A 25,104-nucleotide genomic window follows, 5' to 3' on the forward strand; every position below is an offset into this window, starting at 1 on the left:
TGGCAGAGGGAACAGGTGAAGATGGGTCCTACCCTGTGCCTCCTGGGAGATCATAGCTGCAGAGGACTTTAAACCTTAACACAAGATGCATAAAAAAATATCAATACAAAAATTTGCTCCCCACTTGGAAGAAAGTCTGTCTCTAGGGAAGAATCTTTTATTCTAGACGCACTCTATATTTTGTAATTTATATTCTAGATCTACAATTTAGTCCAGAATGATAAGAGGCTGCAGAGTAGAGTGGTTAAGAGCATCGACTAGGGAGCCAGGTTTTGAGTCTGATCAGCTATTTACTGTAAGGTGAGATACATAAGCTCCCTGGGCCTCAGTTTGCTCACCTCTATTAAGGGAATAATAAAGTCGTGTCATAGGGCTTTAAAAGAAATCAATATCTGTAAGGCACTTTAAAGAATGCCTGGAACCTGGGAGGGTTTCCTATTTTTATAAAGAAAGTGAAGACTTAGAAATTATCTATTCCACCTCTCTCACTGCATTGGTGACAAAACAGAAACTAAAGGATTTAAGTGATATCCTATTTAGTCACAGCAACTTCACAACTTGGATTTCATGGGGGGAAATCCATGAGACACACGAACACATTGTCAAACTGCACACCCTGCTTTTAGTTTAGAAAATATGGAAGTGGTTGATTTGGAATTTAAGTCCCAGATGCCAACTCAAAACCAGGAGGCAGTGCAGTATCATGGTTAATAGCAACGTCTCTGAAATCATTGACTTGGGTTCCAGCCTTGACTTTGCTACTCACTAGCTGTGTGATCAAGCAAATTACTTAACCTCTCTGAAACTCAGTTTTCTTTACCTATAAAATGAGAATAATGAGTACCTATTTCTCACCGGGTTTTGTTTTTTAATTAGGATTAAATGAGTTAATGCATGTAAAGTTCTTAGATCAAGAATTGCATGTAATATACATCCAAAGATTGTCTGCCATCATGATTTTTTTTTTCGAATTCACTAGTCACATAACATCACTTCTCCAGGTGACCAAATTCTGAAGTTACAGTCATTAATGTTACATCTTAATTTTAAATTAATATGACTGAAACAAACATACTGCTGGATAACATCTTAGAGTTTATGATGTTTGAGTTTGGTTTCCCCCCCACTCTGAAACTTTCAACTGTATGTTGAAAGACAGGGAAAGAAAGAGCCACAGGTTCCTACGTGGGACACACTGAAGAAACAATAACAGCATCTGAATTTACTAACATGTCTCGTAAATCAATAGGCTGAACTCTACAACTATTTAATCTCTTATACTGACTGCTTAGCTTTAGAGGTTTTTAGTTGTTACAAATCTTAATAAGTTTATCAGATAAAATTTTCAACACCCAGATTCGCCCTTAATCTTAACAATAATAGCTAGATTTCTTTCTTTATGATAATGATAGAAAGGCAAAAATGATTAAAAATTGTTTGACATTCTCTCATTCTCATTTCATTCCATTTTCTAGGGCTCTTTTTACTTTAAAAAAGTTTAAAAGAGGGTAAGAGCAATGTATTTTATGAAAGAGGGAAAAGTAAGCCTGCTCTAAACCCTGACCCTCCAAGCCCTCATGCCCCAGTTCTATGGGGATCATAAATACTGACTTATCAGTACAGTACAAGTTCATGCCTATTGTTCTGGAATAATTATTAATAATGCTCCCTTTTACTCTCAAAATTGACCTGCTTTAAACAATAAGTTACATGGTGAACTTACCCAGTTCCTCTCTAGAGTTAGTCAACCACTGTTATCAGCTTGTTATGTATATTTCTAACTGTGCATATACAAATATATAAAAATAAACACACATGCACATCCTTTCTGTCCCCACTTTTTGCACAAATGGAAACCCCTGCTTTGCACCTTGCTTTTATCCTGAACTGATACTAAGTTACTACACACCAGCTCAGCTGGATGTGTTATCAGCAGCCACTCTGATTGCTTGGTGCCTGTGCAATTCCAGTTGTTAAATATTTTCAATATTAATTCTCCTTTTTCCCCCTTGATAATTGGATCCATATCAGTGCATATTATTTGCACCATCTCTTAAAAAATAGACTTAATTTCTTTATTTTTTACAACAGTTTTAGATTTACAGAAGAATTCAGAAGATAGTACAGAGAGTTCTCACATAATTTACATCCAGTTTCTCCCTTACTAACCCCTTACATTAATTTGCAGGACCTCTGTAAGTTTTAATGATTTAAAGATCTGGCTTCTGTTTATCCTTAAGAAGAGGCATTTCACAATCTAGGAGATCTCAGAGTTTAAGATATTTAAGTAAAACAAACATTTTATTTTGAAATTTACTTGAAATTTATTTTCCAAATTTATTTGAAGCAAATTGTTATTAATTTCAGCTGTTAATGAGTTTGTGCAGATCTTTCTCCATTTATGATAGTTACATCCAGATAAACCCATTGTAAGTTGAAAATATCCTAAATAGAAAATGCATTTTATACACCTCACCTACCAAGCATCATAGCTTAGCCCAGCCTACCTTAAACGTGCTCAGAACACTTACATTAGCCTATAGTTGGGCAAAATCATCTAACACAAAGCCTATTTTATAATAAAGTGTTGAATACCTCAGGTAATTTATTGAATACTGTACTGAAAGTAAAACAGGATGGTTGTATGTGTATGGAATGGCTGCAAGTGCATGGGTTGTTTACCCTCATGATTGCACAGCTGACTGGAAGCTGTGAGCATCACAAGAGAGTATCGTACCACATGTTGCTAGCCTGGGAAGAGATCAAAATTCAAAATTCGAAGTTCGGTTTTTCCTAGATGCATATTGCGTCATTATAACGTTGAAAAATCCTAAATCGAACCATTTTAAGTCGGAGAACGTCTGAACGATGTTTAGCCAAAACTACTCTATAATTGCTCTATAATTATACAGGTGTAATTGTAGAGATGCTCTTGACAGAAATGAATTTCCTTTAGCCCCCATATTTTCTCCTTCCTCAGAATTATATACCTTCACTAACATAAACTTAACATGCTTTTCACAGTCCCTGGGAAGATGCAAAAATGCTTTAGCTATATCCTCTGTACTTCTAGTTAACAACTCCAGATTCCAGAAAATCTTTTTTGCTTTCAGCAACTTACATAAAGGCAATAAATCAAGTACATACTTAACCAAAGGCTGAGATGGCATTTAGGACAGACATCAAGAAACTACACATCAAGAAAATGTTTTCTTTTGCAGCTAGTTCATCTACATATTTTCATATGGAAAATTAATAACATTGGTAACTGGATTTTGTTTGGTTTTAAATATATCCTGGGCATTAGGTTAATCCAGAGGTTCTCAAATGGGGACAATTTTGGCAATGTCTGGAGACATCTTTGATTGAAATGGCCGACTGAGAAAGTGCTCTTGACAACTGGTGAATAGAGGCCAGGGCTGCTGCTAAACATCCTACAACGCCCAGGACAGACCCCAAAACTAAGAATTATCAGTCGAAATAGTGCTGAGATTGAGAATCCCTGAGCTAATCCTCTTGCTCCTGAATAATTGGAAATATCTTACCAGAAATTCTGCTTTTAATTTTTATAATGTAATACACTCTAAAACCTACAAATAACTGTAGAGAAACTAATAATACAAAAGACTATCACTAGATTGTTTTCAAAGTTCCTTGTCTTTGAAAGTCTCATCTTTGTAAAGTTTCATTTGTAAAGCACAAAAGAAATAAAACACCCATGAATCGTGGGTAACTAATGAATTTAAAATAACTTTGAGCCTAATTTTACCTCCTTAATATGTGTTAGTGTCACTTTTGTAATTAAAGCATGAGGAGAATGAACCACTCTTATGGATGCTGTTATTCTTTCCTAAATAGAGCCCAAGGAATAAGAGAAGAAAATGATTTCACTTGATTGCATCTAATGCTTTTAATCATGAGGGAGTTGGTAAATAACAATAGTTTATCCAAACTGGTCTCTTTCTCCCTCTATCTCTCTGACTCTCCTTCTTCTTTCTTTCTTTCATCATTGATCAATTTTACCATGTGTAGGTTTTCTGTTTTTTTATTACTATGTTGAGATAACATGTCAATACTCATGATTTATTTGGTCTGAATTGCTAGTGCTTCTCAAGGAACAAAATTAGTTCCTACCACCGCCACCATTGTCCAGAACAGAACCCCAGATAGAGGGGCATCAGTGGCATCAGGCTGCAAGGAGATGCATATGTAGTGGGAAAATGTTCCAGGAAGCCCGTCCTAGTCCTGCTCAGCACAGGTGGAAGAGGAAAGAAGGCAGGTGAGGGTGGTGTGCTGCATGGGAGAACACAGCTTCTGCTGAGGTGATGGCTCATGTTATTCAAATTTAGGATCCACTCAGCCCAGGATTGACCAGAGGTATAGCAAAAAGACAGAAAAGATAGTTCTTCTGTAAGCCAGATAAATTTACCATCCTTGAGGTAGGAAGCAGGCTGGTGAAAATTTGGAATAGACTCAAGCAGTTCAAACTTTCATAGAGCAATAGTAGTATTTAGCACCATGGATTTATATTGCCTAGATTAAAGAAAATAAAACAACAGATATATTCCTCATGACCAAGCCCTCCCCAACTTCCCAACACACACACACACACACACACACACACACACACACAGTGATAAGTTGTCTTTTCTCTTCAAAGTGACTTGATCTGCTATACCCAGTAAACTTGGAAAAGGGATCTTTTTTGGGGGGGTGGATTATTTTAGTCTGAAAATAAATTTTCTTAGACCTTCTATTGTTAGAAATTATGTAATAAAACGACTTTAATTGCTTTTGGTTGTCAAGACAGAGTTAATGGTTGAAAACACAGTACTTATGACAATGCTTCACAAGAGAGTAGATGGCAAGCTCCACTCTAGACACTGAAACAGCAGTAATCTTTTTTTCATCCCTGTTAACACTGTCTAAATATTTAGGTACTTAATGAATCATAATTTATGTATTTAATGTGTGTACTCTGTTTTCTTAAGGAGATGTAAAAGCAGGGACCTGGTTTTATTTTATTCCTCGAAAACAACCCCCCTCTGCCACCCCGTACCCAAACAAGCACTCCCATAATGCCTGCACATTTCTTTCCATAATTGCTATTAAACATATGGCTGACAGGCTGAATTTACTCAAATTTCTTCATGACTGATCACACAGATGAAAGTAGGAAAAAGGATTTCCTTAGCCTCTTAAGGAGCGTTGAACCCAGTCATGAATCTATTCTCGAGAGCTCCTTGCTTAACGGAATGTTTACTTCATGGCAAATGGGCTGTGATGGATTCCAGTTGGCTGAGCCTCTGACACTGAAGGGAGCATCAGGCCCCTCTTCAACAGGATGTGGGAAGGTGCTTCTCACCACATATTGAGTTCTTGGGGTGGGAGTGGACTGCTGCAGGCTGGGCAAAGCATAGGGAGGAGGAGCTGGCAGTGGGAGAAGTGGTGGCAGCCCCGACTGTGACAAGCCCTTACATTTTTGTCAGTGACTTGTGAAGGTGGAGAGGGAACTGCAGACCACACCAGCCTCGCGTTGTGAGGTGAAATACAGTAGGAAGAAAACACCTGGCATGAGTGGGGTCTCTCCGGGAGCTGTGTGTGCATGGCTTCCCTTGACGCAGGTCAATGTGACCCTTTTTCCTCAGGAGGCTGGCCTGGGCATCTTAGCAGAAAACCTCTGCAGATGTCACTGTGTATCATCATTCCCTCTTGTGGGATCTCAGGCACTTGCTGCTCTGCACTCTTTCCTGGTTCCTACTGGGTTCTCTCTTCTAGGGTGAATTGAAGTAGAGGAAGCCAGGTCACACAGCAACTGGAAAAGCTTAACCAGTAAAGACCCGCCTCCCAAATGCTGTGGCACCTTGAACTCTCCAGGTATATTGATCAGTTAGGCTTTTGGATACCCTTTGTCTTTAAAGACAGGCTTGAAAATCACCATCATTCTACAAATTAGAATCTTCAAACCTCTTCCTGGTCATCTGACCAAATAGCTCCTGCACAAATACAGTTTTGACTTTGGCATGGTCTCTGATGGCTTAACCATTAATGGATGAGGAAATTACCTATGACTTTCTATGTATTTCTGAAATTTGTTCTGCTGTAAGTTTTTGACTTCTTGATGTTAATGGAGTGGCGGTAGGATGTAGATAATATAGAACAACAAACAGTCCTGACGCCATGTGTTTTTGTTATTCCATTTTATATCGTTTTTATAGCAAATTTATCTTACATTTGCTTATGATATAATTCACTTAGCCTGCATAAACTATACCAAATCAGAGGATAAGCTCGGAGGAATTTACATTTTGTCTAATGAACTTGTAGATAATTGAAGTATTTTCATAGATCTCTTCCTAGGGGCTTATTTGGATATTAGGATAATATTTAATGTCCACATCATAATACAATATAAGTCCTTTCATTTTACCTGTACCTCCAACTCTGTCACCTCAAAGACATCTTATTTTTGTCTACTATTTCTAATGGTTATTCTATTTTCATATAAAAGGAGTATAAAACAGCAAAAGAAAACTCACTTTTCTAAAAACATATGAAATTTGAAATAAAACATTCTTGATGGCTGAGAAAGATACTCCTTGGCATAGGAAAAATAAGATAGAAATGTCCTGCTGTCTTTTATTCTCAGCCCCCAGATCCCTCTCAACACACGTAAAGACACCTTGACACCCAGCCTGGGATTTGAGTTCCTTTCTGCAGTTGACAAGAAGTTAGAAACTGAAAGTGTGGGGGTGGGGAGAGGAGGCCATCTGTGGGGTTTTCTAGACACTTCCTTCCCAGCGTGTGAAAAGTTCTGTGTGAAGAAAACTGCTTAGAAGAGTAAGATTTCAACAAGCCCATCAAGACAGGGGGCGGCACTAACAAAAGATCAAGATGAAAAAAAAAGTAATTACATGGGACTGAGTGAACTGATGAGGATGATTATAATTTTTGTGACTTTCTGTTTGAATAAAAAAAAAAAAAAAAGACAGGGGGCAGCAGCTCGTCAGCGAGGGAGCCAGAATGTGATTTGAGGAAAATAAAAACTAGATATAAGAAATGGAGGCCTGGTGGCGCAGTGGTTAAGAATCCGCCTACCAGTGCAGGGGACCCGGGTTCGAGCCCTTGCCGGGGAAGATCCCACATGCCACGGAGCAACTAAGCCCGTGCACCACAACTACAGAGCCTGTGCTCAGCCTGTGCCACAACTACTGAAGCCCACACACATAGAGCCTGTGCTCCGCAACAAGAGAAGCCACGACAATGAGAAGCCCGCTCACCACAACAAAGAGTAGCCCCCGCTCGCCCCAACTAGAGAAAGACTGTGCACAGCAAAGAAGACCCAACACGGCCAAAAATAAATAAATAAATAAATAAATAAATAAATTTATTTAGAAAAAAAGAAAAGGAGGACTATGGAAGATTCCACACACAGAGATGGTTGATATTTGAAACCTCAGTCTACAGAATATGTGGAATCCTTCCCCCACACCTCTCAACTTATTTTTATTCTATTTGTTCTCCTTTTGAACTTGGAAGAAAATGCATTCAGTATTTTGTAATCAGGATTAAATAATATAATCACCTCACAGTTCTGACCTCACTTTTTCTCTCCTCTAAGTCACAGCAGCAAGACTTTGCCAGGAAATGAGCAGTTTCTCTCACCTTTGTCATCATGGGGCTCTTTACTGTCAGTTGCACCTTTTCTCATTAAAACTGTGATGTTCTCAATGTCAACCTTTCCATGGTGTATATCCTGCTCCTAACACCTAGCCACCCTCTTTTCCCAGGCGCCCTCAATTTTCCAAGGTGCTACATGACTTCAGCTGCTCTGGGTTTTCACATACCCTCTCATTCATGCATTCCATCATTCCCTCCTGAGGGTACTGGTGATTCCTTGCTTATGTGCTAGTTCTAGTATGTGGCACTTTGCCACTATCTAGATTAAAGTCTGTGCTTTACTAAGATCGCTTATTCCAGGCTATAAATGATCTCAATATTTTTCTATGAACACTCGTACATCTGGCAAAAAACATTCTGGAGTTTGGTATTTTACACCCATTACTAACTCTATTATTAGAACTAGTAATCACATTTAAAAACAAAATTCCATATATAATATCTCTTTTGATGTTCCAACAGCCTGGTAAATTCTTATTGTTACAGAAAGGTAAACGGAGTTCAAGCACATGGTAGAAAGGAGATCTAAAGCCAGAGTTTCTGATAAGTCCTGTGTTTTGCTGAATATATCATAGGATCATGACCTTCTTTCTTTCTTTTTTTTTTTAATAAATAGGTTTGTTCTATTTTTTTTTTTTTTGTATGGCAGATTCTTATTAGTCATCAATTTTATACACATCAGTGTATACATGTCAATCCCAATCGCCCAATTCATCACACCACCCCCCCGCCACCACCACCGCCGCTTTCCCCCCTTGGTGTCCATACATTTGTTCTCTACATCTGTGTCTCAATTTCTGCCCTGCAAACCGTTTCATCTGTACCATTTTTCTAGGCTCCACATATATGCGTTAATATACGATATTTGTTTTTCTCTTTCTGACTTAACTTCACTTGGTATGACAGTCTCTAGATCCATCTACGTCTCAACAAATGAGCCAATTTCGTTCCTTTTTATGGCTGAGTAATATTTCATTGTATATATGTACCACATCTTCTTTATCCATTCATCTGTCGATGGGCATTTAGGTTGCTTCCATGACCTGGCTATTGTAGATAGTGCTGCAATGAACATTGGGGTGCATGTGTCTTTTTGAATTGTGTTTTTCTCTGGGTATATGCCCAGTAGTGGGATTGCTGGATCATATGGTAATTCTACTTTTAGTTTTTTAAGGAACCTCCATACTGTTCTCCATAGTGGCTATATCAGTTTACATTCCCACCAACAGTGCAAGTGGGTTCCCTTTTCTCCACACCCTCTCCAGCATTTGTTGTTTGTAGATTTTCTGATGAAGCCCATTCTAACTGGTGTGAGGTGATACCTCATTGTAGTTTTGATTTGCATTTCTCTAATAATTAGTGATGTTGAGCAGTTTTTCATGTGCTTCTTGGCCATCTGTATGTCTTCTTTGGAGAAATGTCTATTTAGGTCTTCTGCCCATTTTTGGATTGGGTTGTTCTTTTAATATTGAGCTGCATGAGCTATTTATATATTTTGGAGATTAATCCTTTGTCTGTTGATTCGTTTGCAAATATTTTCCCCCATTCTGAGGGTTGTCTTTTCGTCTTGTTTATGGTTTCCTTTGCTGTGCAAAAGCTTTGAAGTTTCTTTAGGTCCCATTTGTTTATTTTTGTTTTTATTTCCATTACTCTAGGAGGGGGATCAAAAAAGATCTTTCTGTGATTTATATCAGAGTGTTCTTCCTATGTTTTCCTCTAAGAGTTTTATAGTGTCCGGTCTTACGTTGAGGTCTCTAATCCATTTTGAGTTTATTTTTGTGTATGGTGTTAGGGAGTGTTCTAATTTCATTCTTTTACATGTAGCTGTCCAGTTTTCCCAGCACCACTTATTGAAGAGACTGTCTTTTCTCCATTGTATGTCCTTGCCTCCTTTATCATAGATTAGTTGACCATAGGTGTGTGGGTTTACCTCTGGGCTTTCTATCTTGTTCCATTGATCTATGTTTCTGTTTTTGTGCCAGTACCATATTGTCTTGATTACTGTAGCTTTGTAGTAGAGCCTGAAGTCAGGGAGTCTGATTCCTCCAGCTACATTTTTTTCCCTCAAGACTGCTTTGGCTATTCGGGGTCTTTTGTGTCTCCATACAAATTTTAAGACTTTTTTGTTCTAGTTCTGTAAAAAATGCCATTGGTAATTTGATAGGGATTGCATTGAATCTGTAGATTGCTTTGGGTAGTATAGTCATTTTCACAATATTGATTCTTCCAATCCAAGAACATGGTATATCTCTCCATCTGTTGGTATCACCTTTAATTTCTTTCATCAGTGTCTTACAGTTTTCTGCATACAGGTTTTTTGTCTCCCTCGGTAGGTTTATTCCTAGGTATTTTATTCTTTTTGTTGCAATGGTAAATGGAAGTGTTTCCTTAATTTCTCTTTCAGATTTTTCATCATTAGTGTATAGGAATGCAAGAGATAACTGTGCATTAATTTTGTATCCTGCAACTTTACCAAATTCATTGATTAGCTCTAGTAGTTCTCTGGTGGCATCTTTAGGATTCTCTATGTATAGTATCCTGTCAACTGAAAACAGTGACAGTTTTACTTCTTCTTTTCCAATTTGTATTACTTTTATTCCTTTTTCTTCACTGATTGTCACGGCTAGGACTTCCAAAACTATTTTGAATAATAGCGGTGAGAGTGGACATCCTTGTCTTGTTCCTGATCTTAGAGGAAATGCTTTCAGATTTTCACCATTGAGAATGATGTTTGCTGTGGGTTTGTCATATATGGCCTTTCTCATGTTGAGGTAGCTTCCCTCTATGCCCACTTTCTGGAGAGTTTTTATCATAAATGGGTGCTGAATTTTGTCAAAAGCTTTTTCTGCATCTATTGAGGTGATCATATGGTTTTTATTCTTCAATTTGCTAATATGATGTATCACATTGATTTGCGTATATTGAAGAATCATTGCATCCCTGGGATAAATCCCACTTGATCATGGTGCATGATCCTTTTAATGTGTTGTCGGATTCTGTTTGCTAGTATTTTGTTGAAGATTTTTGCATTTATATTCATCAGTGATATTGGTCTGTAATTTTCTTTTTTTGTAGTATCTTTGTCTGGTTTTGGTATCAGGGTGATGGTGGCCTCATAGAATGAGTTTGGAAGTGTTCCTTCCTCTGCAATTTTTTGGAAGAGTTTGAGAAGGATGGGTGTTAGCTCTTCTCTAAATGTTTGATAGAATTCACCTGTGAAGCCATCTGGTCCTGGATTTTTGTCTGTTGGAAGATTTTTAATCACACTTTCAATTTCATTACTTGTGATTGGTCTGTTCATATTTTCTGTTTCTTCCTGCTTCAGTTTTGGAAGGTTATACCTTTCTACGAATTTGTCCATTTCTTCCAGGTTGTCCATTTTATTGGCATAAAGTTGCTTGTAGTAGTCTCTTAGGATGCTTTGTATTTCTGTGGTGTCTGTTGTAACTTCTCCTTTTTCATCTCTAATTTTATTGATCTGAGTCCTCTCCCTCTTTTTCTTGATGAGTCTGGCTAATGGTTTATTAATTTTGTTTATCTTCTCAAAGAACCAACCTTTAGTTTTATGATATTTGCTATTGTTTTCTTTGTTTCTATTTCATTTATTTCTGCTCTGATCTTTATGATTTCTTTCCTTCTGCTAACTTTGGGGTTTGTTTGTTCTTCTTTCTCTAGTTCCTTTAGGTGTAAGGTTAGAATATTTCTTTGAGATTTTTCTTGTTTCTTGAGGTAAGCTTGTATAGCTCTAAACTTCCCTCTTAGAACTGCTTTTGCTGCATTCCAACAGTTTTGGATTGTCGTGTTTTCATTGTCATTTTTCTCTAGGTATTTTTTTATTTCCTCTTTGATTTCTTCAGTGATCTCTTGGTTATTTAGTAACGTAATGTTTAGCCTCCATGTGTTTGTGTTTTTTACGGTTTTCCTCCTGTAATTCATTTCTAATCTCATATCATTGTGGTCAGAAAAGATGCTTGATATGATTTCAATTTTCTTAAATTTACTGAGACTTGATTTGTGACCCAAGATGTGATCTATCCTGCAGAATGTTCCATGCGCACTTTAAAAGAAAGTGTTTTCTGCTGTTTTTGGATGGAATGTCCTATAAAAATCAATTAAGTCTATCTGGTCTATTGTGTCATTTAAAGCTTCTGTTTCCTTATTTATTTTCATTTTGGATGATCTGTCCATTGGTGTAAGTGAGGTGTTAAAGTCCCCCACTATTGTTGTATTACTGTCGATTTCCTCTTTTACAGCTGTTAGCAGTTGCCTTATGTATTGAGATGCTCCTATGTTGGGTACATATATATTTATAATTGTTATATCTTCTTCTTGGATTGATCCCTTGATCATTATGTAGTGTCCTTCCTTGTCTCTTGTAACATTCTTTCTTTTAAAGTCTGTTTTATCTTACATGAGTATAGCTACTCCAGCTTTCTTTTGATTTCCATTTGCATGGAATATCTTTTTCCATCCCCTCACTTTCAGTCTGTATGTGTCCCTAGGTCTGAAGTGAGCCTCTTGTAGACAGCATATATATGGGTCTTGTTCTTGTATCCATTCAGCAAGCCTGTGTCTTTTGGTTGGAGCATTTAATCCATTCACATTTAAGGTAATTATCGATATGTATGTTCCTATGACCATTTTCTTAATTGTTTTGGGTTTGTTTTTGTAGGTCCTTTTCTTCTCTTGTGTTTCCCACTTAGAGAAGTTCCTTTAGCATTTGTTGTAGAGCTATTTTGGTGGTGCTGAATTCTCTTAGCTTTTGCTTGTCTTTAAAGGTTTTGATTTCTCTATCACATCTGAATGAGATCCTTGCTGGGTAGAGTAATCTTGGTTGTAGGTTTTTCCCTTTCATCACTTTAAGTATATCCTGCCACTCCCTTCTGGCTTGTAGAGTTTCTGCTGAGAAATCAGCTGTTAACCTTATGGGAGTTCCCTTGTATGCTATTTGTCATTTTTCCCTTGTTGCTTTCAATGATTTTTCTTTGTCTTTAATTTTTGCCAATTTGATTACTATGTGTCTCGGTGTGTTTCTCCTTGGGTTTATCCTGTATGGGACTCTCTGCGCTTCCTGGACTTGGGTGGCTATTTCCTTTCCCATGTTAGAGAAGTTTTTGACTATAATCTCTTCAAATATTTTCTCTGGTCCTTTCTCTCTCTCTTCTCCTTCTGGGACCCCTATAATGCGAATGTTGTTGCATTGAGTGTTGTCCCAGAGGTCTCTTAGGCTGTCTTCATTTCCTCTCATTCTTTTTTCTTTATTCTGTTCCACAGCAGTGAATTCCACCATTCTGTCTTACAAGTCACTTAACCGTTCTTCTGCCTCAGTTATTCTGCTACTGATTCCTTCTAGTGTAGTTTTCATTTCAGTTATTGTATTGTTCATCTCTGTTTGTTTGTTCTTTAATTCTTCTAGGTCTTTTTGTTAAACATTTTTTCACCTTCTCGATCTTCACCTCCATTCTTTTTCCCAGGTCCTGGATCATCTTCACTATCATTATTCTGATTTTTTTTTCTGGAAGGTTGCCTATCTATCTCCACTTCATTTAGTTGTTTTTCTGGGTTTTTTTCTTGTTCCTTCATCTGGTACATTGCCCTCTGACTTTTCATCTTGTCTGTCTTTCTGTGAATGTGGTTTTTGTCCCACAGGCTTCAGGATTGTAGTTGTTCTTGCTTCTGCTGTCTGCCCTCTGGTGGATCTCTTTCTTTCTTGTGTAGTTAGTATTTGGAGTTTAAATTCTCAGCTCACATACAAAACTTTTTTAGTTTCCTTTTCTGATACAAAAAATATTCCACCAAACTCTCGTAATTTACCTTCTGTACAAGAATCCCTAATTATGGCAGGTGATGTGTTAACCTTTGTTCTACTCATAGGATGAGATGAACAAGGAGACAGAACAAGGTGTAGTGGGTGTATGGCTCTGTCCAGAACATCTTGATTGACTTTGCAACATCACAGGCAACCTGGAAAGGGGAAACAGCTAAGAGAAGACAAACAATGCTGATTGCTTTTTTTGATGTTTGATCTAAGGGTGTCTTGGTGTGGGGGTGGGGTTTTAGGCAGGTGACTGTATTAGTGTCTCTTTCCAGCAGACAGCTGCCCCTAGAGTCCGTAAAATGAGTCGTCCAATTGTCAGTTCAGGGACCTGGGGCACCATTCTGGTTCATTCACTGTCCCCTGGGGATGGTGTTGATTGCTCACCTGGCTGCAGCTTAAAGTTTATTACCCAAGTGAGGTTGAAGATGGATGTGAACTGATGTGAAAAAATTGATCTTATATTTTCCCACAGTGAGATGTTTTCTTTCTTTGTTTCTAAGTTACAATGATTGCAAGAGCCAAGTGAAAATGATTCAATCCCTCAAACCATACACAAAAATAAATTCAAAATGGCTTAAAGACTAACGTATAAGACATGACACCATAAAACTCCTAGAAGAGAACACAGGCAAAACATTCTCTGACATAAATTGTAACAATGTTTTCTTAGGTCAGTCTTCCAAGGCAATAGAAATAAAAGCAAAACTAAATAAATGGGACCTAATCAAGCTTATAAGCTTTGGCACAATGAAGGAAACCATAAACAAAAGAAAAAGACAACCTATGGACTGGGATAAAATATTTGTAGACCGACAAGGGCTTAATTTCCAAAATATACAAACAGCTCATGCAACTTGATAACAAAAAAACAAACAACCCAATCAAAAAATGGGCAGAAGACCTAAACAGACATTTCTCCAAAGAAGATATACAGATGGCCAACAGGTACATGAAAAGATGCTCAATATTGCTAACTATTAAAGAAATGCAAATCAAAACTACAATGAGGTATCACCTCACACCAGTCAGAATGGCCATCATCAAAAAATCTACAAACAATAAATGCTGGAGAGGATGTGGAAAAAGGGGAACCCTCCTACACTGTTGGTGGGAATGTAAATTGGTACAGCCACTATGGAGAACAGTATGGAGGTTCCTCAAAAAACTAAAAGTAGAGCTACCATATGACCCAGCAATCCCACTCCTGGGCATATACCTGGAGAAAACCATAATTCAAAAAGATACATGCACCCTAATGTTCATTGCAGCACTATTTACAATAGCCAGGACATGGAAGCAACCTAAATGTCCATCAACAGAGGAGAGGATAAAGAAGATGTGGTTCATATATATAATGGAATATTACTCAGCCATAAAAAGGAATGAAATAGTGCCATTTGCAGAGACATGAATAGACCTAGAGACTGTTATACAGAGTGAAATAAGTCAGAAAGAGAAAAACAAATATCATATAATATCGCTTATATGTGGAATCCAGAAAAATGGTACAGATGAAGTTACTTGCAAAGCAGCAATAGCGACACAGATGTAGAGAACAAACTTATGGATACCAAGGACGGGGGGAGAGGGGGTGGTGCACCCCAGTGTTCATTACAGCACCATTTACAATAGCCAAGATGTGGAAGCAACCTAAATGTCCATCAACAGAAGAATGGATAAAGAAGATGTGGTATATATGTATGTGTATATATATATATATATATACACATACATATATATGTATATGTATATACATATATATGTATAAAATGAAATATTGCTCAGCCATAAAAAAGAATGAAATAATGCCATTTGCAGCAACATGGATGGACCTAGAGATTATCATACTGAGTGAAGTAAGTCAGACAGAGGAAGGCAAATATCATATGATATCGCTTATATGTTCTAAAAAATAATAAAAATTAACTTATTTACAGAACAGAAACAGACTCACAGATATAGAAAACAAACTTATGGTTACCAAAGGGGAAAAGGGGGAGAAGGGATAAATTAGGAGTATGGGATCAACAGGTACACACCGCTATGTATAAAATAAACAAGGCTTTACTGTATAGCACAGGGAACTATATTCAATATCTTGTAATAGTCTATAATGGAAAAGAATTTGAAAAAAGAATATATTTTATATATATATAATATATATCCGAATCACTTTGCTATACAGCTGAAACTAACACAGTATTGTAAATCAATTATACTTCAATTTAACAAAAAAGAAAATGACTCAAAAGGGAGGAGAAAATGGCATTTCAATAAGATCAAACTTACATGTAAACATCTTACTGTCCAGATGAAATTTTGTTTGATTCAAAATATTTTTTTAAACTTTTAGAAAAAATTAAATGACTTACATATAAGTGTGGCTAAAATGTAACAATGGACCAATGTCAAATTTCTAATATGAATAAAACCAGTAAAAATGACTTGAGAGGTACAAGCATACTTGTCACTGACTAAAGTTATTTTTTGACTGATAAGGTAAATAAAGGTATTTTGGATGTCCTCTTTGAGGTGAAGACAAGGAAAGAGGACGGCAAGAAGCACAGGGTGTGGTAGAATCACCCTGGAGATTTTTTCAACCTGCACATGCTAAATGTCCCAACGCATCCTGCTTTGTTTCTCTAAAAATTTCTTTATGGAGAATCACCAGCCCAGCCAGTACAAATGGGAAGGTGTAGAGTCCCCTGGTGTATCTGAGTACAAAAATGATGCAAAACCATTTGGATCCTGGATCCCTCTTGCTCTTATCCTCACATCTTTATTGATCAACTCCTGCTAACAGAGTTGCAGAAATTCAATGGCAAGGACTGGGATATCTTTCGGGGCTACCCTGATTCAGCATGGGTAAATAGAACTGGGGTGCAGATGTTGGCTGCTTGTCTTTCTAAATTTCCCCTCTGTCTTCTATGCTCACTAAGTGGGTTCAATGGTAGCAATCTCAAAATATATGTCCATGTCTCAGAACCTGTGCACGTGACCTTATTTGAAAAAGGGGGTTTTGCAGATGTAAGGTTCATGTGAGGGGATTATCCTGATTATCTGGGTGGCACTAAATCCAATGACAAGTGTCCCTATAAGAGGAGAATACAAGAGAGGAGGAGGTGGCCATGTGAAGGTAGAGGCAGACTTGGAGTGATGCAGCCACAAGCCAAAGAATGCCGGCAGCCACCAAAAGTTGGAAGAGGCAAAACATGGATTTTCCTCTAAAGCCTTTGGAGGGAGCATGGCCTTGTCAACACCTTGATTTCAGAACTCTGGTCTCCAGAACTCTGAGAGAATAAGTTTCTGTTGTTGTAAGTCACCTAGTTTGTGATAATTTGTTATAGGATCCACAAGAAATTAATACACCCACCCTCACAAAGATCCAAAATGCCTTTGTTCTGTATTTCTATAAATGTCCAAGCACTTGCATGGATGAGGTTTAGGATGAAGGGCAGAAAGTCTTGTTTCATGATTATCTTTACTGAGCCACCATTTGTTACCACCCTAGAGCAAGGTGTCCATGCTGGGATGGTCCCTGGCTTGGAACAACAGAGTGGGGAATTAGTTATATGCAGTAGGTGAGCTTTGGTGGCATTTAACGTGCTCTTGGAAGAAAGATCAGGTACTAGTCGAACCAACATCGGTGGCACAGACTTGGCAATACTACTAATAAAGTATATATTGAATTTATACAGCTCAGTGGTTTTGCTGGTTTCCTGTCCATGTAAGGAGGCTAGTTAGCAGAAATTAAAAAAACAAAGCAAGTTCTGAACCCTCCAAATGTATCAGAGAAACCCCAGACCGGCTTCTGATGGGGGAATATTCTTCAGCTTCTAGGATTTCCCTTCGGATTCTCATCCCTGCCCAAACATGTACTTGGTCTATTCTTAGTGGCTGATACAGAGACAATTCCAATCTCTATTTCTCATCAGTCAGAAACTATAGAAATAAATGCCTGGGACATGCTTGACCCTGGGCTTTGGTAAAAGGAAAGATCAAAATGGGCCTTAAAGGTGGGCCAATTTTAATGGGAAGACTTACCTTAGACTCACAGTGTTTGAGAAAGAAAATAACCTTAAACATCAGTGAATTCAAGCTCTTCATTTTACAGGAAAGGAAACAGGGTTAAGTGATCTGTCCAAAGTCACACAGCTACTTAGTGGCAGAACCAGAATCTGGGTCTCCTGTTTGTTCGTCCATTGGGTCCACTGTCCTGTGCTACCTGACCTGTGAGATATCAGCTTCTACAGCATCTTCCTTTTAAAAACAGTCACAACAATAGATAATGCTATGGATTGCCTTCTTTGCTAGGAGCTCATAATAAACCATGAAGAAGTTATTGTTATCCCCATTTTATAGAAAAAGAAACCAAGGCATGGGGCAGTTCAGTAGTTCACCCAAGGCCCATAGCTGGTGAATAGCAGACCCCACCCCCCCCATTCAAACTCAGATCTTGATTCTGGAACCACGGTCTTAGCCACAACCCCTGGGACCACAGCCTTAACTTTGCCAGTAGGCTACGGTCCTCGCCCACATTCTTGTTCTTAGAAATGTTCACCCAGAGGCAGCCCGTGCTAACGCCTCAGACCAGTGAAAGGTTTTGTCTACTTCCCCTGACCTCTCTTTCTCTCTCTCTCTCTCTCTCTCTCTCTCGTTAACATGGGATTCCAGCAGTAGAAAGAAAACATGACTTTTAAGGCACAGTAAGGCTAGAACAAGCTTCAAAGCAATCGCGTGCAGTTAGCCTTCGCGCCACTAGGTGGCGGTGTGACTGCTCGATGAGGCCGCCATAACTTTCAAGGGTGTAGAATTTCCCCCAAAACCACCTTTACTGAACTTCGAGTCCAGGAAAGGGGCCTCTGGATTCCCGCAGGAGCTGGGAAATATTTAAAGTGCACTGGTAGGTGATTTAATCAATGCCTAAGTAATGAAGCCTCCATAAAAGCCCAAGTGGATAGGGTACAGAGAGGTTCTGGGTTGGTGAAAACTTGGAGATCTTGGGGGGGGGGGCTTACTCAATCAGAGAGAGCATGGAAGCTCAGCACCCTTTCCCCATTCCTTGTTCTATGTATCTCTTCTATCTGGCTCTTCCTGAGTATCCTTTTATAATAAACTGGTAATCTAGTAAGTAAAAAAAAAAAAAAAAAAAAAAAAAAAAAAAGTGCACTGGTAGTTAAATAAATGGATGGAAATAACATGCAGGCAGCATGGATTTGCACTTTTAAAATAATTTCCCAAGAGAAATGGAGTCCTTCCTAGACATTTCTCTTTGAAACAGAACGCTAACTTCTCCAGGGTGTCCCATGAATACACCGCGATTCCTTTGAAATTCATGATCAACTTTAATGGAGCATTTTTAAAGATGTGGTTTTATTGGAAGGAACAATCGCGTCCTCCTGCCCCTCATTTATCATTAATTTCTTGGAGCATCAGAATCTGAAGTTTGTGCACCATCTTGTAAATGCGCATGTTTTGATCAACATAAAATCTCCCCCCGACAGTCTCTCAGCATGAACAGAAAAGCACAGCCATGATTTTGCCTTGTGTTCATAAACCCATCTATTTTTCTACACAGAATAATCCCTAATGCCAAAATATTTAAAGTGGCAAATATTAATGATCTCATTATATATTAGTACACAATAAGTATATATAGTTTTATACTCACAACAACCCTGTGAGGTAAGTACTATTATTATCCTCATTTTTTTAGAGGAGAAAACTGAGGCACAGAGAGGTTAAGTGGCTGGCCCAAAGTCACACAGCTGGTAGGAGACAGAGTAAGAGGCCTATGCTCTTCTTTTAATTACCTCATTGTAAGTTTAGTTAAAAGGGGGGAGGGGCGGGGAAAGGCCCCTTTTCTTTTCTTTTCATGAGAGGTAGCAATTCATACAAGAGGGCCAAAGTCTCCAACTAAATTTTGGAGGTAACCGGTTGCTCTGAATAGATTTCCTCGGATGACTTGTAGCACTTTGTCATCATTTGTCCCACTTTGCCAGGATTCCTTCTGAGAAGGCAGGGTTGATGGCAGCAGAGCCCCCTTTCCCTAGTCTGTGTAGGAATTCCACATGAATCCCCACTTCCTGCCAGCTCCTTAAGCTTTGGGGGAAAGTGAAATTTGTTCCTCTTCATCAAAAGGTAAGCACAAGCTTGTCAGTAGCCAAGATGAAATCAATCGTCTGTGCCCAATTAGGACCGGGGCTCTGGTTTTGTTGCAAGACTTCATTTAATACCAGCAGCACCAGAGGTTGGAACAGGCATGTGTGACGCCCTATCCAGTTATGAAACAGCAAGTGACAGACACATTTTCATCTGCTTATCACCCTTCTGGCTACAGTGAGGCTGAGTTGTGGTGTCTGATGCCCACCTCTTCTGCTATTTGCCAACAGAACATGCTTTTCTGTCAATGATTCCAGCCAGCACAATCTGTGCTGCCAGAATTTGGAGGCGGTACCTATTCCTGCTGTAAAAAAAAAAATCACACATTGGTTTAAAAAAGGAAACCTGGATAGAGCTGTTACCTGAACTCCTGAAGAATGAAGTGGGAGGGTGGTCTCATTGAGTAGGTCTTCCTGGGACCAGGGGCTGGGCTCCCTCACTTTTGGCTGTTGTGTCTGCTCGGCATGTAGAATCCAAGCCCTGTGGCACTTTCTGAGCCCTGGCCGGGAGATGTTCAGGGGAATGGTTGAGTGATCCACTCTTCCCCTCTCCCCGCCCCACCAGGCTGACTTAGACAAGAAAAGTTCTATTGTGCCCTCAGGATATTGAGTAAGAAGGAGGAGAAAGAGGGGAACTAAAAAGAGTCTATTCAGTCTGCTTCTGCTGACAGTCCGACCAAGCATGTGATATTTAAAAGAGCAAAACCAAGTCAAGGCTCTTCTGCTGCCACCATGGTTGTCAAAGGGAAGAACCTGGAAGGCCTTTGATTCTGTAATCTGCTTGCACACCCGGGGTTGTCCGCCTGCCGTGGAGGTCAAGGATGGGGGGCTGGGACTAGGGATGTCCACTCCAACATGTGGAATGTTTGGGACCCAATTGCATCTGTAGTTGGGAGGTGAAGTGGGCTGCTTGACCGCAGGAACTGAAGGGGATTGCAGTGGGTGGAAAGCCCAGTGGATTCACTCTTGTCTGTTCTTGGTTAGACTTTTCTTCAAACTCTGGAGAAAATGGAGTATTCAAATGACAATCCATGTTAAGAGACTGCCATTGGCACAAAATGGGATTTTAAGAAATTGTGGCTATTAAATTAACCTCCCCTATCTCCCTTCTATTCATTCATTCATTCATTCATTCATCAGTCATCCACATTAAGCACCTACTGTATATGCCAGCACTGTGCTAGCCAGAAAGGTGAATGAGACAAGGCTCTTCCCCTGAGTGGTTTATAGTCTTGTAGAGGTTATGCCAGGAATGGCTACTTTCCTTCTTATATAATTTTCCTTTCTTCCATAGGGTTGACAAACTTTGACTTGTGTGCCCAATCTGGCCTATGGCCTGTTTTGCAGAGCCTCAAGGTAAGAATGGGTTTCCCATTTTTAAAGAGTTGTAAGAAAAACAAAGAAGAAGAAGAGCAATGATACATGAAAGGAGTGTATATGGCCTAAAATATTTACTATTTGGCCCTTTGCAGAAAGTTTGCCAACGCCTGTTCTATAGTAAGATAATTCCTGCTTTTTAGCCAGGCATACAACTACAACTACATTTTCTACCCCTCTTGACAGTAGCTGTGGCCATATGACTAAGTTTTGGACCGTGGGATCAAGGCTGAAGAGATCTGAAGAGCTTCTGCATAGTGCTTTTAAGCTGGGCCCACCATGCTTTTCTCTGCCAGAATGCTGTGCGGGCCTGAGTCATTCAGATTTATTGATGACTAGGGCTTATTAATACCCTAGGGATGGCAGAGCCAGAGATGGAAGGAGGCTGGGCCCTGGCACCAGAGAGCAACTCTACCATCCCTGGATTTACTGGATGGTTATGAGGGAGAGAAAGAGAAAGAAGAAAAATGTCAACTTTTTTTTTTTCCACTCTCTTATTTTTTCTTTTATTGGAGTACAATTGCTTTACAATGTTGTGTTAGTTTCTGCTGTACAACAAGGTGAATCAGCCATATGTATACACATATCCCCCACCCCGGACCTCTCTCGCACATCACCCCCTCATCCCACCCATCTAGGTCATCACAGAGCACCAACTGAGCTCCCTGTGCTATGCAGCAGGTTCCCACTAGCTATCTATTTTACACATGGTAGTGTATATATATGTCAATCCTAATCTCCCAATTCGTCCCACTCTTCCCTTGCCCCCCATGTCCAAAGGTCCATTCTCTATGTCTGCATCTCTATTTCTGCCCTGCAAATAGGTTCATCTGTACTGAAAAATGTTAACTTTTAAAAATCAGTCTCATGTTTCTGCTTCCTCACCAACCTGCCCCTGAGGTCAAAATCAAAACAAAATCCCAGGACCCAGAATGTGCCCTGTCTTCATGGAATGCACCTCCTTTCTTTTCTTTCACCTGGTTAACTCCTGCTCGTGCCCCAAAGCCCAGTGTAGATTTATCACCGACTTCTGACCTCAGTCCCTAAAGACTGGGGAAGGTGGCCTGCCTTCCTTTGGCTTCTGTGCTATCTTTTAGTTGTTGGAATCTGTCTCTCTCTAGACCTTGAGCTCTGTAAGGGTGGGCTGCAACTTTTTTGTCTTTGATTCCTAGCTTCTAGTATGGTGCCTGGCACACAGAAAGTACTGTATAAACATTGTGGAATTGAATCAATTTATTAGAGGCCAAGGATGGCTTCCTGGTTTGTGGGGCAGTTGATTTTTGTATGCATTTATCCCAGGTAAAGGTGAGTCTAGCAATTTCTACCTCTGAGGTGTAGACATAAGTTTTGCTTTCCAAAATGGGGAGAAGAAATATACACATTTAGAAAGATTATATTTTAAAAATTGAATATTTTATTGGGTTTGGATGGTAACTCTGTTTGCTGATAGTTCTGAATAGGTTTGAAGATTTAATAAAAACAAGTAAAAAGCCATGAAGCCAGTTTAGTAACATGATAATATGTTCCTGAAATAAATGGAAGTATAGACATTTTCCCAAATCTATCTTATCTTGAGCTAATCTTATAATTATGGAATAATAAACACTCAATTTTTTCCTATTTTTATAAATCCTTCTAAAGGAAAATTTGGGCAATAATCTGTTATTATTGATAACAATTACATAATAATGAAGATAAAAATTCCATTGTGTTCTCCCCATTCCTCTCTATGTTATATAGCTTATAATCAATAAGTGCAAAAGCAAAAACACTGTTTTTGGTGTAAACCTCTTTTACCATGTGCTCTGGATATATGTAACCAATTTTCTGAACCAACAGATTAATATAAGACTTTCAAGACATGATATAGCAGTAGTACTTTTCCCATTATTTAGAGGAAAGAATACAAGATAGGAGGGGCGTATTTTTTTTCACATATAATCGTTCTTGAGGTGATGTTAACAGAAGGTAGAGTTGGAAAGAATTACTTATACTATTTTTTTTTAAAAGGAACCAATAATGTAATATGGGGTTAGTATCTGAATATCTACTTTTCATTATTTTTGTAGCTACTCCCTAAAGCTTTTCATAAATTACAAGGAACCCTGAGCAATAAAATAAAAATAAAATAAAATAAAATAATTCAAAGATTTCTTAAATCAGATGTTGGATCTTATATTACATCTGCCACAGAAGCATAGCTAACACCTCAGTGCTTCTGGGTTTTTTATTAAATGTTTAGGGCTCTCCCCCTTCCCCAGCAAAACAATTCTAAACAAATGATGAAGGTCTCAGTGACTAGCTCATTCTTCGTGCACCTGAGTACCAGGCTTTTTCTTCCCCATCTTGAGCAATTCTATTGTGCCACACAAGGAAATAAAATACTATAGGAGGAAAATTAGTGAGTTGGGTTATGGATGAGGATGGAGGAAGTCAGGTTACTCAACTCATGACTACTAGTAGCAATACCTATTTAGGATATCAGAATTTTGGTCTTTATAATCCAGGCAAATTCTTCTACTATCCCTATCTCATCCCATCCTCACCTCTACCCCAGGCTGAGGACCCTACCCTATCTCTATCTGGTAATTACTACCTATAGCACTGGCCTGTTTATACCTATGGCCCGTGAACAAGCTTACTTTTCTGATTCTAAATGAAAATACTGTGTGTATTATTGTTCTTACACTTTAGCAATTATGACGTTTACTTTCCCTCAGTTAAAAAAAATGATAAAGTTCATCTTCTAGTTCAGATGGGAGTGACACAAAGCCGATGGCCAATCCAACCACCGCTCAAGGAGAGGTGATCTGCTTCCGAGGGCTACGCCCGCTCTGCTGTGCTATTTAGAGCCTCTAGCGACTTATTCAGAAAACAAATCCTGAATGCGTTTGAGAGTGAAAATGATTTGGCCTGAAGTTAGGCTTTCGCACAGTCCTGATGGCTTCCTTTCCTAGGGGCATCTGGGTGTAGTGTGAAGACACACGGGGCGGGCTTCGACCTTCTGCTTGCTCAGCACGCGAACGCCTTGGGCAGGAGAGCCCGAGCCCCGCCCCGCTCCAGACTATGGAGCCCAAGATGAAGCATCGGTGAAGCCACGCCCTTCCGACACTTCGCCCTTGCCCTGCTCCGTGTGCCCGAGTGTCGGGAATTCCGTCTCTAAGCCAATGACGCCCTGATCACAGGTCATCGAAAGTGCGTGTTCCTGGAATGAGTCCACTGCCTGCCGTCAGAAACACCCTACTGCCAGACACACTGGCGATTAGGATGAGAACGGATCACGTAGGAGGCAAGCCAAGAAACAGGTTCTGCTTATTTTATTTGACTTTAACGGCCACTCGCACACCCCCTCAAAACTCCTGCACACGAATCAGAGTAATAACACAACCTGCCAGATGCAGGACCAGCTCCAGGTTAATGTGTGAAGAAAGGGTGGCTTTTCTTTACTTTGCTCTCCTCTTTGTCCCTCTGACCCCAGCTTTCTTCTCTAACCTCCCTTTTCTTCTTGCTTCTCAGGAAAGCAGAAAACTAGCTGATCAATGTCAAAGATTTTTTTCCAACTCTCAGCATCTAAGATTCTAAAAATGCATTCAAAGTAGGAAAAGGTAGAAAGGACTTGAACAACTTCCAGGGGTTCTGCCACATGGGGTTCTATCAGCCGGCAGGACCTTTTGAAAGAGGCCAGCGATCTCTGAGTAGTGGGTATGCAAGACCCACACCTACATCCCACCTTCTCATTCATGAGTCTCTCCTTTCCTGAGTTTTGTCATGCAGAAAAGTGGTCATTCAAGATTTTTCATTGTGTAAGTCTAGCAAAGAAAAAATATTTGAGCATGTGCCCCTAATATCTGGGTATTTATTACTGATATCTATCTATCTGTCTATCTATCTATCTATCTATCTATCCATCCATCCATCCATCCATATATCTTGCTTTGGGAATATACTTTACCCATTATAAAATGTAAACAAAAATAGAAAAGATGAGACTTTTTAAAAAATCTAGTATTTCTAACAATTTCTCTTCATGCTCAACAAACTGTCTTAAACCCTCCTTTGGAGGGTCCT

At 39.2% G+C, this 25,104-nt stretch overlaps 1 protein-coding gene across 3 annotated transcripts in view; it reads right to left on the reverse strand.

The window, feature by feature from the left end:
- Positions 1-25,104, reverse strand: part of FYB1 (FYN binding protein 1) — a 170,837-nt gene that overhangs the window by 103,323 nt on the left and 42,410 nt on the right. For 2 of the 3 annotated variants that reach the window (XM_057539905.1, XM_057539903.1), the window contains exon 2: positions 20,023-20,159. The exons of the other annotated variant lie outside the window; for it this stretch is intronic. The gene's annotated coding sequence lies outside the window, so the exon portion shown is untranslated. The remainder of the gene's footprint in view (positions 1-20,022; positions 20,160-25,104) is intronic. 3 annotated transcript variants of the gene reach the window in all.

This window comes from Balaenoptera acutorostrata, chromosome 2 (assembly GCF_949987535.1).
Source record: "Balaenoptera acutorostrata chromosome 2, mBalAcu1.1, whole genome shotgun sequence".
Lineage (NCBI taxonomy): Eukaryota > Metazoa > Chordata > Mammalia > Artiodactyla > Balaenopteridae > Balaenoptera > Balaenoptera acutorostrata.